Source organism: Mustela nigripes, chromosome 17 (assembly GCF_022355385.1).
Source record: "Mustela nigripes isolate SB6536 chromosome 17, MUSNIG.SB6536, whole genome shotgun sequence".
In the NCBI taxonomy this organism is placed as follows: Eukaryota; Metazoa; Chordata; class Mammalia; order Carnivora; family Mustelidae; genus Mustela; species Mustela nigripes.
In genome coordinates, this window is record NC_081573.1 from 52152748 (window position 1) to 52169477 (window position 16730).

The 16730-nt window shown below is 40.1% G+C and overlaps 1 long non-coding RNA gene across 1 annotated transcript in view; it reads right to left on the minus strand.

Moving 5' to 3' along the window:
- The window catches only part of LOC132005575 (uncharacterized), a 295658-nt gene that overhangs the window by 201450 nt on the left and 77478 nt on the right, over positions 1-16730 (minus strand). Inside the window, exon 2 of the long non-coding RNA XR_009400837.1 lies at positions 6186-6248. This is a non-coding gene — a long non-coding RNA (uncharacterized LOC132005575). The remainder of the gene's footprint in view (positions 1-6185; positions 6249-16730) is intronic.

Genomic DNA, 16730 nt, shown 5'->3' on the forward strand with positions numbered 1-16730 from the left:
CAGACAGTATTCTAAGCACTTTTCATGGATTATCCCAGCATTCACTGTTTTGTGGCTTAATGATCAGTTAGTATGTACATCTGTTCCCCCGCCCAGACCATGAGTGATTTCAGGGAGGGGGCAGCCCCGTCTTCTTCTTTGTACTCCCAGTAGCTAGCACAATGCCTGGCACGGCAAATATTTTAGAAATGAATATGCGAACCCACCCTCTTCTTATGACTCAGCCAATTTAGGGCTGTGTTAAAAATGACGGCAGAGCTAGAAAAGACTGGCTATATGCAAATCCCATGGTGCATTTCCCCCAGGGTATCACATCCCTGGAGAAAAGCAGGAAGGTAAAAACCATCCAAGAAGTCTTGATGATCATCACAGTGCAAATAGCCCCTCCCTGTCCTCCAGAGCCCTCCTGTTTATACCCAGGTTTTCATAAACATCATTTACTTTATTCCTCTGTTTTGCATCTTGGGAGCCTCCAGAAGATACCACTCTTCCCTTGCAGATTGCTTGAAATAGAAGAAAACAGATACTCAACCACAGATTCTGCCTTTAAGAAACTCAGGACATTACTCCTGAGTACATATTTAGCTCCAAATTTGATTTTCTGAGCCCATGAACCCCAGACATGGACTAACTTAGTTCTTGTTGAGGAACATGAAGCTTGAACTCAAGTTCACGCCAAAAGTTCAAGCCAAGGAGGCAGGAGATTAGGGAAGGGATGTCACGTTATTGGACTCCTCAAATTTCTCTGATCTTCTCACATCCTCACTTCACACACGTAACCTTGCAGAAAGCAAGCAACCTGCCTGCGTGCCCTGCAAAGACAGCCCCTCTTTCACAATTACACCTGCCTCTGGCCTGGGAGAATTCAGGCCACTATGTATTGAGGGTCTGTTAGGTGCCTGGTGTTTTACAGACCTTAGCTCCGGAATTTGGGTCTGGGGTGTTTGACCAGAGTCCCAGCTCTTTCTGCCGCAGTACAACTCAGACTGATCTTCTGCAGCATGAGGTTCTGCAGAATGCACACACGGTGACGCCCAAAATGTGTTCCGTGCTCAAAGGAGTTAGTTCCACAAAACTAAATGTCTTTATTAACTGCAATACTTGCCAGAGCTTTAAATATGCCAATGCCCATGACACATTTCCAAGAGCGGGTAGAGTATGCTACCATGAAGTTGCAAAACTATTTGATTGTAAATCCTTGGTTTTGGAAAGCATCATATGGGACTAGAAGGTGGATGAAAACATTTAGAGAAAGGCTTTATCACACTTGGATTCTCATTCCTCAGAATTTAACTCCAGTCTTGTTACCTCTTTCTTCCTTTTTCTAGTTTCTGTGGACTGTGATTTCAATCCCGACCCAAAGTTATTCATCTTCCCTTAAAAGAACTGTGAACAGTGAGCCCTTCATCTTCCTACTTGGTCCTCTTATGATCACACTGCATGATTCTGTCTCTTCCCTTGCTCTCTCTGCCCACGTGCACTAGAAGATGAACTCGGACCATCCCAGGGCCAGCTGATACCACTCCTGCTCTTAAATCAACTTTCTGAATATGAGGCCCAGCACAAATGGCTTAGAATAACCCCTACCACAAACAGAACCATTGCCCTGCATCTACCCAAATTCTCTCTCCTGGTTTGTAGATTGCATAAACATATATCCTAATGGAAACAGCACCTCAAAACCCTGGCCCCAAACTTTTGCTTGATTTACAAGCATCCAGAGTGTTCTACCCACAAAATGACGGCCTAGGTCCATTAATATGCTCAGAGGAAGCTAGGTTTAAAAAGGAGAGAGGGTGGGGGAAGAGAGGGGGAGAGAAAGCACGAAAATTTAATCTAAGCCATTGCTTATTTAAAAATTGATAGGAACTAATTAAATTAATAAAATTTTATTGAACTGTAAAACAAAAATCAATTCTTTAAAAATCCCCCTTTCAGTGAATCCAAGACCAATGAAATTCTTTCTTAAATTAAATGGGTGTTAGTCATTTTACTCCTTTGGGACTTGAAATATAAGTTCTAAGTTGAGATATTTCTATAGCTTCAAGTACATTAATCATGTTTGCCTATTTAAAGAAAAAAAATCTTATATGTAATATAGTTTCTTTGCCTTTTAATGAAGCTGTTTAAAGTTTCATTCTATTTTCTGTCCAGTGATGTCCTAGTAGATATTTAGTAACTAGCCTTGACCCAGCGGAGGGCATACATACTGACTTGTGACTTCTGCCAGTTTCCGTGATGTAAATACTCCAGCATGGCCCATGATTCTACGTTACTAAAGTGAAGCATGACAAGGAATGAAGAGTTAGGAAGACATTGCACAATCTGCTCTCATGAGCTGGTTTGAGCTGGGTCAGGCACACCACTGAGCCTTCCTCTATAAGTCTGAATCTGCAAGTATTGTCCATCCAGAATGTTACTAACAAAATGGCAACCACAGGCACCTAATTCCAAGCTGGGCCGCAGGCATACTGAGATATAACAAGTGCTTCTTGACAATGACAGTGGTGATCACTGTATTGAACCAAACAATATACTTAGGTATAGAGTATTATTAGATTAAAAACAAAACAAAGCAAAACCCCAAACCTCTAACTTCCAGTTTATCAAGGTCTATTAAAATATGTATTTATTTGGCTATATGTGGAATCAATCCACCCACTTTTCCTTTATGTTTTTCTTTGTTTTCAAAATCAAATGAGTGCTTACAATTGCTACTAGTCAAATGAAGTGAGCTCCTTTTCCTCCCTTCCACTACCTTCCCCACTCATAATTACTAAATAACTCAAAATACCTGCCACGTTTACTTAATCCCATAAGAAGATGGTGGAACTTCAGTGAGTCTCCCTTTATGCATTTTATGTCATTTCTAGACAAAATCCTCATGCATGATCTTAGCTCTCTATGCCAGGCCAGAGTTTGGAACGGAAGGATGGATATAAGATAAGCAACAGCAAGAGTGACTCGTATTTTCAGAGACCTCTGTGGCTGCCACTATACTAGGGGTATTGCCTATGTGATTTCACTTAATCCTCAAAAATGCTCTTTGGTAGCTATTCTTATCTTTAATTTTTTAATGGACAGACTGAGGCGTGACTTCATCACAGGTCCACCAGCGCACAGCTAATGGAGGCTGGAGGTTAAGATTCAATTGCAGTTTTTTCATACTGCCCTGCTGCTGATTTCTCTATGATGCCACACTGACCTGGGAAAGTAATATAGAGAATATTTCATCCAAGTTGGTGAGTTTCCCCCTAGAAATTCCATCTCTGGAGCTCCTGTTTTCTAGTATCTGTGACCTACTTCATTCTTTTGTCTTTTCCCCAGTCTCTGAGAGGACAGAAAGTAGGGGCAGTGTCTCCCTTCACTCACCTTATCCAAAGACTCCATCTACCTCTGTGTAGGGAGTAGGAAACCTCTCCAAAGCAAGAGGGGAAGAACTTATGAGTCAAGACACATTCCAACAGATCTTCCCTCGATGGAGCAGCTGTCTCTCTGGACAGTCTGGGTCCACACAGGAAGCCAGGGTGCCAGCCTGAGAAAACTGTCTCTTCTCCCTTCCCTGGCATGTGCAGATGCCTGTGTGTATGGAACTGCTGAGGCTCTTAGGCAAATCTGCCCAGGTCTGGGAACTGGACAGGACCACACCAAAACCCAAAGGATCCTAACATTTAATGATATTCTCTAATTTGCTAGCACTCGAATTTCATAGGGTCACAGATATATATGCAGTTACCCATGTGTTTTAGTCCTGGGACAAAATCATGCCTGTGGTATCAAAGCCCACATAAAAATGTAAGGTAAAATAAGAAGGCAAAATACATCCCATGTCAGGTCAAGTCACCCTTCTGCTCAAATCCCTATAGTAAAAGAGCAACTCCAGGAAGCAGAACATGGTCTATGTGGCAGATTTCATTTTCTAACGAGGCCACAAAAACATCTCTTGCCCCACATGTTCTTCTGGAACCTTGCTGTGTCTCCTCTTGAAACTGGTGGCACTTTATGACTACCTGGGTGAACACGGTGTGGTCCCAGCAACACTGTGTGATGTTGGAGGCTAGGTCATAACAAACACCATGCACTTCTACCCTGTAGAAGACCCTTTCTCTGGGGGCCCAGTTGCCACTCCAGAAGAGAGTCCAAGCTGCGCAAAGGGAGGCATATACTTTTGTTGAGCTCTCAGCCAACACCCAGCACCAACTTAGCTGCCATGTGTCAGAGTCACCTTGAAATTTCCCGGCACCCTGTCCAGCCACTCCAGCTGATACAACATGGAGCAGAGACGAGCTATCCTTGCTGAGCCCTGCCCAAACTGCAGATCTACAAGCAACTGAATGTTGTTTTAAGTTACAAAGTGTGGGGTGGTTTGTTACACAGCAGATAATAACTAAGACTACACAGGTGTACATGAGCTGGTCTCCCGTTTCTTCTGCGATTCCCTCCTGGCCACTCAACTCCCAGGACACTATGTACTCTGTACTTCCACAAACATGGAAAGCATGGGGACGGGGGGTTGGGGGGAAGACCACATTCTTTAATTTCCTTCAGTGATGTTTTACATTCTGTTGAGTAGAAGTCTTGTACATCTTTTGTTAGATTCCCCCCCCCCTAATATTTAATGTATGTGATGCTATTGCAAGTGCATTCTGGTGCATTCTAGAAAATCTGGAAATCTAGAAAATTCTGGTGCATTTTGGTGCATTCTAGAAAATCCTCATTTTCTAATATTTGTTGCTGGTATGTAGAAGCACAACCAGTTTTTGCATATTGGCTTTATATTTGGCAACTTTGTTTAATTCACTTATTAGCTCCTATAGTTTGTTTGTAGACTCTTTTAGATTTTTACTTCCCAATAATGTTGTCTGCTAATGATAGTTGTATTCTTCCTTTCTTATCCTTATATTTTAAGGATATAAGGAACTTTTCCTTTCCTTTTTTTTTTTTTTCCTTATTGAACTGGTTGGGACATGTAACGTGATGGTAAAAGATCTGACAATAGTAGGTATTCTTGTTTGGTTCTCAGTCTCAAGGGAAAGCTTTAAATATTTCACCACTAATTGTGATATTTGATGTAGATTTTTTTTTTATAAGATATTCTGTATCCAAATAAAGAAGGGTCTTCCTCAGGTCAACTTAACAAACATTTGCTGATAACCTATTATGTCTTAGTCACTATCCTAGGCAAAAGGAGAATTTTAAATTCTCATTTTGAATGAGACACTATCCTTGCTTTGAAAAATTCACCATGTAGGATGTAAAATAGGTCAATACCATACAGAGTGGAGGCAGTAGGCAGGGGTGGGGAGAATCAGAAAAACAACTCATTCTGTCCAGGGGAGCTAGTGAAGGCTCTCAGAACACAGAACTTTACAGGAAGGGCTCAACAGAGGAGATAAGCAAGATAGTTAATAAGAATGATGTACGAGGGCTACTCCCTTACAAACTCTCTTTTGGGTATCTATCTATACATGTGGACTTCCTTTCATGGAGCCAAAAGATTACCCTAAATTACTGTGTACATGACATTTAGATAAATCTAATATTATTAAGTATTCTTTTTTTTAAGGAAGTTATAATTGCGGAATATAGATCTCATTGTAAATATTTTTAGGGACAATTCCTGAGTTCTATGTACATAGGTTTTCTAAGAATGTTCCATGAGGCAATATGCTGAAAATGGATTATGCTTTCTATCCCACAAACCCATTGTTACCTCTCTGTCCATCTCTTTACTGGCTGTATTTGCAAATAATACCACAGACAAAGAAGAAAAATTGACTTAGAGCAAGTTACACAGTATGTGGTTTACAAGTACTTACCTTATGTCATCATGATACACATTAAGTGTTAAACAAACAAATGTTGATTTGGCTTGGCCTGGCTATGTGAGTAGCCTACCAAAGAAAATAGTCTGGCCAGAATTATACTACCTTGGGCCACAGGCTGGCCAAAAAGACCAGCTACAGTGGAATCTTTTGAGTTGTAAAGTTTTAATTTTTTTTTTCTTTTTAAAAGAAAGAAAGGTATCTGAGAACAAAAACAGGTAACATTACAGAATTACTTTTATAAGAAGGCTCATAAAACTAATATAATATATCATTTGGCTATTTTATATGAAATGTCTCTAACACCTGGAGTTTTGCAAATAGACTGAAAAGTCATGTACATGTCTGCTGGTGACTTACATTCTCCAGAAGAAAAGCAAGGCGAAGGCTCATCAAGATCATGTCCAAATATCTGGAATTGTTCTGAAAGCAGAGAAAAGAAGAAAGGTGTAACCAGCTCTGGAATGGCAAAAATTGAGGTCTTTTGGCTTGGTAAGGACTGGAAGTATATAGTTGGTGCCCTATACATATCCCTGTGGGATCTATCTTTGCAGTGTCTGCTGGCCACAATTCTAAGCTAACATTTACCCCTCTTTGTTCGATGGCTTTCCCTGCAAGTTGGAGCTCAATCTGTCCCAAGTGCTGAAGAGTTAATGCTCTTAGTTAAGGTGCTGAACAATGACTGTTAGGAGTCTGTGTATCTAACCTCAGATGGGAATTCTAAGCAGAGTTCTAATTGGTTCTCAGTTTTGCCCTGTAGGACTAAGCTCGTTACCCGCAGAGGTAATTTGTAGTCTTATTTTCCAACCCCTCTACCAATGGTTCCTGGAATCACTTCTAGGATAAACCATTTCATTTGGGTTCTTGTCTCAGGGACAGCTTCTGGGCAAATCCCAACTAACACAAATTATGTTTGATTTAAACAAAGGAGATCAGTATCCTTTCCCCACTTTTTCATAAGAAGTTGGTGGCTCTTTCCTCTGCAAATCACACACTCTCTAAAGGAGCTCACACATTCTGTTGGAGGGTCATGGAGGACTTGAAGCAATTATCAGGACAAGTCAAGTCAAAGCAACTGTCAACTAAAATTGTGGCTCATTGGAGCACGAGCATCATTTTTTTGCTTGACTTAATTGCATAATTGCCTTGGTTCTCAGCTTAGAATGTGCAGACCTGGAGAAGAACAATTAATGATCTAATGTGAGGGGGGACCCATCTCTGTGGCTTCTGGCCAAGAGGGAGATGCATCAATGTCAAAGGCATCTATCCTCAGAGACCCTCTCAGGGAGAGAAATTTCTCTTTCAATTATGACCACCTAAATATCATCATGAAAATTGCTTTTTATGAAATCAATCCATGGAAATTAAACTTTTGGAAATCTCAGCCTTGGATCCCTCCATCTGCTACATTGGAAATTTTTCCAGACCATGTCAGACATAGCTACTGGATTCCATAACAGGTTTGCTTTTGACATTTCAGTATACTCAGTGAACATTTCTATGGATGAGCCAGTGGCATGGCTTTCAGAAGAGAGTTGTGTTTAAATTCCATATTTTTTCCTGTTATAGAGGAATCATTGTAATAAATGAGACTTTTAGTCTTAAGCTTTTGTTCAAATGAGAATATTAGGCAGAAAAAAATCCCAAATAATTATAGTGAATATAAGTTTCAGCATAATCCCTTAATCCAGGAGCAGAGTGGCTTGCCCCTAAGGATGAGATTCAAGCACATCACAGGAAGAGTAAGAGACCAACAAATAGCCAAATGGAAAGTCAGCATTGCATTGAGTTTGTTTCTTTTTGAAAGTAATTGCTGGACCTCTTTGACAAGCTGAAGAATGAACTTAATGCCTTTATTTTCTCTACTTTAAAGCATATCTAACTGGACTTCACAGGAAAACAAAAACAAAAACACCTTTCCCCCATAGTCACCATAAATCTATCTGAATATGACTGAGATCAATCAATATACATTGAGGATTGCGGCTTAATTCTAATGACACCAATATTAATTCTAGTAAATTCTCTTCACTGAAAGACATAGGCAAACATAATGCTCCTCAGAACCAGAACCTGATGGTATCAGATGGCTAGCATTAAGAATATCTGGGTTTTTAAAATTTGTTTGGTTTTGTTTTGTTCTAAGCATGAGCCAGAACAATGAATTAGCACCTCTTCCTGTGTGTAAGAGGTTTTTGCTCAATACATGTGGCTCAAAAGCCCCAGTAAAGACTTTATTTGGGGGATGACCAGGGAGGTGGTCTTACCCAGTGTGAGGTCAGGTTCAGAAAATGTCCAAACTTGGGAGGAAGGAGCAGATGGCAGAAGAGTACCATTATGAACACCTACAAACTCAACAGAAGAGAAGATAGAAGAATTCTAGGAAAAGAAAATTGACCACTTTCTGGAAGGTAGGGTGTGCAGAGAAGTGAATCTGAGTCAACAAATGGGAAGAAAGACTGTGGGGAGAGGGGCCAGCTTCCTCAAGTGATAGAGCAGTGGAGCACAAAATCAGAACTTTTAGAAGTCTGCTTCACTGAGGGACGTCACTCTAGAGGCTAAGTGAGGGATGGAGCCCTTGCGGAGTCAGTGTGGTCTCAGGACCCGTGGGCTCACAAAAAAGCCAGGGGTGTCTGAGTGTGGCAGAGGCCCCAGGTATCAGACTAGGGAAGCCAACTGTGGAGACAGAACCAAGGACCAGCTCTCAGCTTGGGGTTACCTTAAACTATGATCCAAGGCACATTCAGGGCCCTGCTCTTTGAGCAGGGACCCTACAAGCGGTAGATCCAGGGAAACTCAACTTCCTCTTCTGGGAGAAGCAGCGTGGGAGTGTAGGGAATCTGCTAGGTTTGGGCACAGCCCAAACAGGGTTGTGCACCAGAGATAGAAACACTTGATCACAGGCTGGGTGAGCTCTGAGGGGGGCCAGAGACCAAGGAGATGGGAGGTATTTACTGCTTTTCTCTGAGGGTGGACTGAGGAGTGGGCCCCAAGCTCTCAGCCTCTCTGGGTGAGAGACTGGGAGGCTATCATTTTCATTCCCATCCTCCAAGCTGTACAGAAATGGTTCAGGGAACAAAAGCTCCCAAGAGGGAACCTGAGCAGATTACTTAGCCTGGCCCCTGGCAAGGATGGGACAATTCTGCCTCAGGCAAAGACATTTGAGAATCCCAGCAACAGGCTTCTTCCCCCAGAAGATCAGCAAGAACATCCAGACAAGACCAAGTTCATCGATTACTGAGAAATGTGGAACTCCAGAGCTGGGTGAAAGCAACACATAGAATTCATGGCTTTTTTCCCATGATCCTTTAGTCTTTCAAAGTTAAATGTTTAAAATTTTTTTCCTTATTCTATTTAAAAAATTTTTTCCACTTTCTTATGTTAATTTTATAAAAACTATTTTATCTTATCAATGCCTTTTCTAAAATCTTTTAAAATTTTCATTGTTATAGTCATATTGTGCCTCCTCATTGTATTTAACCTTATTTTTTGTAAAAATATTTTTTCTTTAAAATTTTGGGGTCCTGTTTCTTCTAATACATCAAAATATAGCCAAACTAGAGCACATGGCTTTGTTCTAGTCTCCAGCCTGATCACATTCTTTCTTTCTTTTTTTTTTTTCTTTTTTCAACCAGCTTCTTATCAATTCCTTTTTAAGGATCTTTTAAAATTCATTTTTACAGTCATATTCCATACTTTCATCATTTTTACCCTTACTTTTACAAACCGAAATACATCCCAAAATCAAGTGTGTGGCTCTGTTCTATTCACCAATTGAATATATATATTTCTTTTTTTCCCTCTTTCTTCTCCCCCTGGTTCTGGGTCTCTTATGATTTAGTTAGTGTATATTTTTCTGGGGTTGCTGCTACCCTTTTAATATTTTATTCTCTCATTAATCTATTCTTATCTGGATAAAATGACAAGGCAGAAAAACTAACCACAAAAAAAAAAAAAAAAGAACAAGAGGCAGTACTGATGAGTACTGATGGCTAGGGACCTAATCAATATGAACACTAGTAAATGTCAGAACTAGAGTTTGTAATGACAATTATTAAGGTGCTAGCTGGGCTTGAAAAAAGCATGGAAGATACTAGGGAATTGCTTTCTGGAGAAATAAGAGAACTAAAATCTAACCAAGTTGAAATAAAAAAAGCTATTAATGAGGTGCAATCAAAAATAGAGGCTCTGCTAGGATAAATGAGGCAGAAGAAAGAATTAATGATATAGAGGACCAAATAATGGAGAATATAGAAGTTGAGCAAAAGAGAGACAAACAAGTACTGGACAACAAGGAGAGAATTCGAGAGAAGGTGCAACCATAAGATGAAACAATATTAGAATAATTGGGATCCCAGAAGAAGAAGAGGGGAAGGGGGCAGAAAGTGTATTGGAGCAAATTATAGCAGTGAATTTCCCCAATTTGGCAAAGGGAACAAGCATCAAAATCCAGGAGACACAGAGAACCCTGCTCAAAATCAATAAAAATAGGCCCGTACCCCATCATCTAATAGTAAAACTTACAAGTCTCAGTGACAAAGAAAAAATCCTGAAAGCAGCTAGGGATGAGAGGTCTGTAACATAAAATGGTACAAATATTAGATTGGCAGCAGAACCTATCCACAGGGATCTGGCAGGCCAGAAAGGACTGGCATGATATATTCAGAGCACTAATGAGAAAAATATGGAGTCAAGAATAAAATATCCAGCTAGGGTGTCACTGAAAATAGAAGGAGAGATAAAAAGCTTCCAGGATAAACAAAAACTAAAAGAATTTGCAAACAACAAACGAGCTCTACAGGAAATATTGAAAGGGGTCCTCTAAGCAAAGAGGAAACATAAAAGTAACAGACCAGAAAGGAACAGAGACAGTATACAGTAACAGTCATCTTACAGGCAATACAATGGCATTAAATTCATATCTTTCAATAGTTACTCTGAATGTAAATGGTCTAAATGTCCCAGTCAAAAGACACAGGATAGCAGAATGGATAACAAACAAAAACAAAAACAAGCAAACAAAATTTATTATATAAAAAAAATTATAATAACAAAATCAAAGAAACACATCAACAATAATACAATAATAGTAGGGGACTTTAACCCCCCCCTCACTGAAATGGACAGATCATCTAGCAAAAGATCAACAAGGAAATAAAAGCTTTAAATGACACACTGGACGAGATGGACATCACAGATACATTCAGAACATTCCATCACAAAACAACAGAATACACTAGTGTACTCCCATTCCCATCCCATCACAAAATAACAGAATACACTAGAATACTATAGTGCACATGGAACATTCTCCAGAATATATCACATCCTGGGTCACAAATCAGGTCTCAACCATTACCAAAAGACTGGGACAATTCCCTGCATATTTTCAGACCATAATGCTTTGAAACTAGAACTCAATCACAACAGGAAACTTGGAAAGAACTCATATGCATGGAGGCTAAGGAGCATCTTCCTAAAGAATGAACAGGTCAACCAGGAACTTAAAGAAGTATTGAAAAAATTCATGGAAACAAATGAAAATGAAAACACAACTATTCAAAATCTTTGGGACAAAGCAAAGAGGTGCTGAGAGGCAAGTATATAGAAGCCTTTCTCAAGAAACAAGAAAGAGCTCAAGTACACAACCTAACCCTACACTTAAAGGAGCTGGAGAAAGAACAGCAAAGAAAGCCTAAACCCAGCAGGAGAAGAGAAATAGTAAAGATGAGAGAAGAAATCAATGAAACAGAAACCAAAGGAACAGTAGAATAAATCAATGAAAGTAGGAGCTGGTTCTTTGAAAGAATTAATAAGATTGATAAACCCCTGGCCAGACTTATCAAAAAGAAAAGAGAAAGGACCCCAATTAATAAAATCATGAATGAAAGAGGAGAGATCACAACCAACATCAAAGAAATATAAACAATCATAAGAACATATTATGAGCAAATTTGACAATCTGGAAAAAATGGATGCATTCCTAGAGACATATAAGCTACCAAACTGAACCAGGAAGAAATAGAAAACCTGAACAGACACATAACCAGTAAGGAGATTGAAGCAGTCATCAAAAATCTCTCAAAAGACAAGAGCCCAGGGCCAGATGGCTTCCCAGGGGAATTCTACAAAACATTTAAAGAAGAATTAATACCTATTCTCAGAAACTGTTTCAAAAAATAGAGATGGAAGGAAAACTTCCAAACTCATTTTATGAGGCCAGCATTACCTTGATCCCAAAACCAGACAAAGACTCCATCAAAAAGGAGAACTACAGACCAACATCCTTGATGAACACAGATGTGAAAATTCTCACCAAAACACTAGCCAATAGGATCCAAAAGTACATTAAAAGGATTATTCACCATGACCAAGTGGGATTTATTCCTGGGCTGCAAGGTTGGTTCAACGTCTGCAAATCAATCAATGTAATGCAATACATTAATAAAAGAAGAAACATATGATACTCACAATAGATGCTGAAAAAGCATTTGACAAAGTACAGCATCTTTTCTTAATCAAAACTCTTCACATGGTAGAGATAGAGGGTATAAACCTCAATATCATAAAAGCCATCTATGAAAAACCCACTGTAAATATCACTCTCAATGGGGAAAAACTGAGAGCTTTCCCCGTAAGATCAGGAACATGGCAGGGATGTTCACTATCACCACAGCTATTCAACATAGTACTACAAGTCCTAGCCTCAGCAATCAGACAACAAAAGGAAATAAAAGGCATCTGAATTGGCAATGAAGAAGTCAAACTCTCACTCTTTGCAGATGATATGATACTTTATGTTCAAAAGAATCCACTCCAAAACTGCTAGAACTCATACAGGAATTCAGTAAAGTGTGAGGATATAAAATCAATGCACAGAAATCAGTTGCATTTCTATATACCAACAGTAAGACAGAAGAAAGAGAAATTAAGGAGTATATCCCATTTACAATTGTACCCAAAACTGTAAGATACCTAGGAATAAACCTAACCAAAGAGGCAGAGAATCTGTACTCAGAAAACTATAAAGTACTCATGAAAGAAATTGAAGAAGACACAATGAAATGGAAATACATTCTATGCTCATGGATTGGAAGAACAAATATTATGAAAATGTCTATGCTACTAAACTAATCTACACATTTAATGCAATCCCTATCAAAATACCATCCATTTTTTTCAAAGAAATGGAACAAATAATCCTAAAATTTATATGGAACCAGAAAACACCCCGAATAGCCAGAGGAATGTTTAAAAGGAAACCAAAGTTGGTGGCATCACAATTCCAGACTTCAAGCTCTATTACAAAGCTGTAATCATCAAGACACTATAGTACTGACACAAAAACAGACACACAGATCAATGGAACAGAATAGAGAGACCCGACATGGACCCTCAACTCTATGGTCAACTAATCTTTGACAAAGCAGGAAAGAATGTCCAATGGAAAAAAAGATAGTCTCTTCAACAAATAGTGTTGAGAAAATGGTCAGCCACATAAAGAAGAATGAAACTGGACCATTTCCTTACACCACACACAAAAATAGACTCAAAATGGATGAAAGACCTCAATGTGAGACAGGAATCCATCAAAATCCTTGAGGAGAACAAAGGCAGCAACCTCTTCAACCTCAGCAACAGCTACATATTCCTAGAAATACTGCCAAAGGCAAGAAAGCAAGGGCAAAAATGAACTATTGGGATGTCATTAAGATCAAAAGCTTTTGCACAGCAAAGGAAACAAAGGAAACAAAACCAAAAGACAACTGACAGAATGGGAGAAAATATTCGAAAATGACATATCAGATAAAGTGCTAGTATCCAAAATCTATAAAGAACTTATCAAATGCAACACCCAAAAAACAAATAACCCAATCAAGAAATGGGCAGAAGACATGAACAGACATTTCTGCAAAGAAGACATCCAGATGGCCGGCAGACATATGAAAAAGTGCTCAACACCACTCAGCATCAGGGAAATAGAAATCAAAACCACAGTGAAATACTATCTCACACCAGTCAGAATGGCTAAAATTAACAAGTCAGGAAAGGCCAGATGTTGACGAGGATGCGGAGAAAGGGGAACCCTCCTACACTGTTGGTGGGAATGCAAGCTGATGCAGCCACTCTGGAAAACAGCAGGGAGGTTCCTCAAAAAGTTGAAAATAGAGCTACCCTGTGACCCAGCAATCACACTACTGGGTATTTACCCTAAAGATACAAATCTAGGGGTCCTAAAGGGCACATGCACCTGAATGTTTATAACAGCAGTGTCCACAATAGTTGAACTATTGAAAGAACCTACATGTCCACTAACAGATGAATGAATAAAGAGGATGTGGTATATATACACAATGGAATACTATGCAGCCATCAAAAACAAAATCTTGCCATTTGCAATGACATGAATGGAACTAAGGGGTATTATCCTAAGTGAAATCAGAGAAAGACAATTATCATATGAACTCTCTGATATGAAGAATTTGAGAGGCAGGGCGGGGGGTCCTGGTGGGCAGGGAGGGAAAAAAAATGAAACAAGATAGGATTGGGAGGGAGATAAACCATGAGAGACTCTTAATCTCACAAAACAGAGGGTTGTTGGAAGGTGCAGGGGAGAGGGATAGGGTGGTTGGGTTATGGACCCTGGGGAGAGTATGCGCTATGGTGAGTGTTGTGAAATGTGTAATGATTCACAGACCTGTACTCCTGGGGCAAAATAATATATGTTAATAAAAATTTATTGCTATGCAAAAATAAATAAATAAAATGTGCAAAGTGGACAATCCACATTGAATTTCTTATAGTTTATTAGTAGCTTCATGCCCTTGCTGGCTTTGGGTTTTGTATCTGTTCTACTCCTTGCCTGTAACATTCACTGGCCCACAGTCCCCCAACATCCCTATCACCCCTCCAAACACTCACTTTCATTCTGCTGAAATTGGCATTTCAGGTTTTTAGAAATGGAGTTTTCTGGAGGGAGATACAGTTTATGTGCTTTTTGAACCTTTGCTACATAATTCTTCACCCCACTTCTCGTTGGTTTTCTGCCCATCAGCTCAGGGCTTGAGCTCCTGCCTCCTGCCTGGTGCATAGTGAACTCCTCTTCAGCTGGCCTTGGACAGTCTCTGCTAATCACCAAAGGGCAGCTTCTACGTCCACAGCTTGCTGCTCGGGGCCTCTGCCTATACTGGTTCCTTGGCTCCACTTGTCTTTCTGGTGCAGCGTGTTCTAGATGTTCCCAGTGCCCCTTCGAGCTCAGAGGATCAGGGAAGTGGGAGTCCTATGATTGCTCTGCATACATTTGCTGTGTAATCATGGGGAATTAACTTCCCCTGCCTGGGTGTTATTTCACTCACTTACAACAAAATAAAACAAAACAAAAACCCTAAAAGGATGAGCAAACTTATTCTTAAAGGGCCAGGGAGTCAATATTTTAGACATTGCAGAGCCACATGGTCCCTGTCATAACTACTGAACTTTGCCATTGTAGCACAAATGTTGTCATAAATACATAAGTAATTGGGACTGTCTTTGTTCCACTAAAAGTTCATTTACAAAAGCAAGTGGCAAGCTGCAGGTGGCCTATGAGCTCTAGTTTACTGGTCCCTGATCCAGATGATTTGCATGATTCCTCCTCCAAAATGCCCTGAAGTCATCTTGCTCCTACCAGTATAACTGAATAGTTTCTTCTTAGCCCCTTGTTCTTTTCCTCCCACAGTTGAAGCAAATACAAAAGTAAACAAACATCTTTCCCAGCGGACTATAAATCCCAAGTGCATGGTGATGATGTTGTTTTTTTTTTTCCACCAGAGTATACCAAGACTGTTGCAATGTGTGCTGCACAGAGTCATCTCTGAAAACAAACAAAAACTAAATAAATGAATGTGAGGACCTGCTCAACCATTATGAAAACAACCAACTTTCTCTGAGAGAGGAGGACCAGAGGTACCCCCCCACACACACATACACCCCTAAATACATGTTCCCTGTGACTCTCTCCTGATACATAGTATTTTTCCGTCTTTTTCCTGGAGGTTGGAATAGATTTGTACTGAAGGATTCACAACTGGATTCTCCTGGGCCCTGGGCGGGAAGGACTTCGTGGCAGTGCTTCTCAAGTTGCAATGAGTGCACCAAACACCTGGGACCTTGTTCAAGTGCAGGTTTTGGTTCCAGGTGAGTCAGGGGAAGTCCTGAGACTCTTCATTTTTACCAGGCTCCCCAGTGAGGTGGATGCTGCTGGTCCGTGGACCATAGTTTGAGTTGTCAGGTTTTAGGGAACTTCTGCCCTGAGCAATTTTCCTTCGTACCTAATAAGGAGAATTTCCGTCTTGCTGCAGAGAGCCTTCCCAGACTAGTTTATTCTGCTTTTCTTTATAAAACCTGAAAATGGCTGTTTAAGTTTTCTCTGCCTATGGCACAGAGATTAAAGGCACCGTAAGAAGTGGAAGTTACTTTCTATGCAGGAAGGTTAAGGGTCACTCTCCGGGTGTATCTTGTTCACAGGGAATAAAAGTAAAAGGAAGGGAAGGTGTCAGAGCACACTCAGCTTTCATATTTGTTCCAAATGGATCCCTGGACACTACTGGGAACCAAGGAAGGATGGATGGGCAGATGGCACATCACAGCACAAAAGACAATGCCCTTCTCCTGACGAAGAGTCCAGGAAAAGGGACAGGCTTGTAACAGAATTATGTTTATTTTGAGAAGAAATGCTTTTTCTTAATTCACGATATTTCCTTCCACTTGGAATGAATTTGGTTAACATATCACTTATTCCTCTTTCTGCTCCAGACAAGAAGAGAGTGGCTTATAAGATGCTAAAGTTGGGGAGAATAACCTGAGCAGGGTGACCCCACTCCTTCTTGTTCGTCTTGGGCTCAGGGTCCTTCTGGAAGCAGGAGA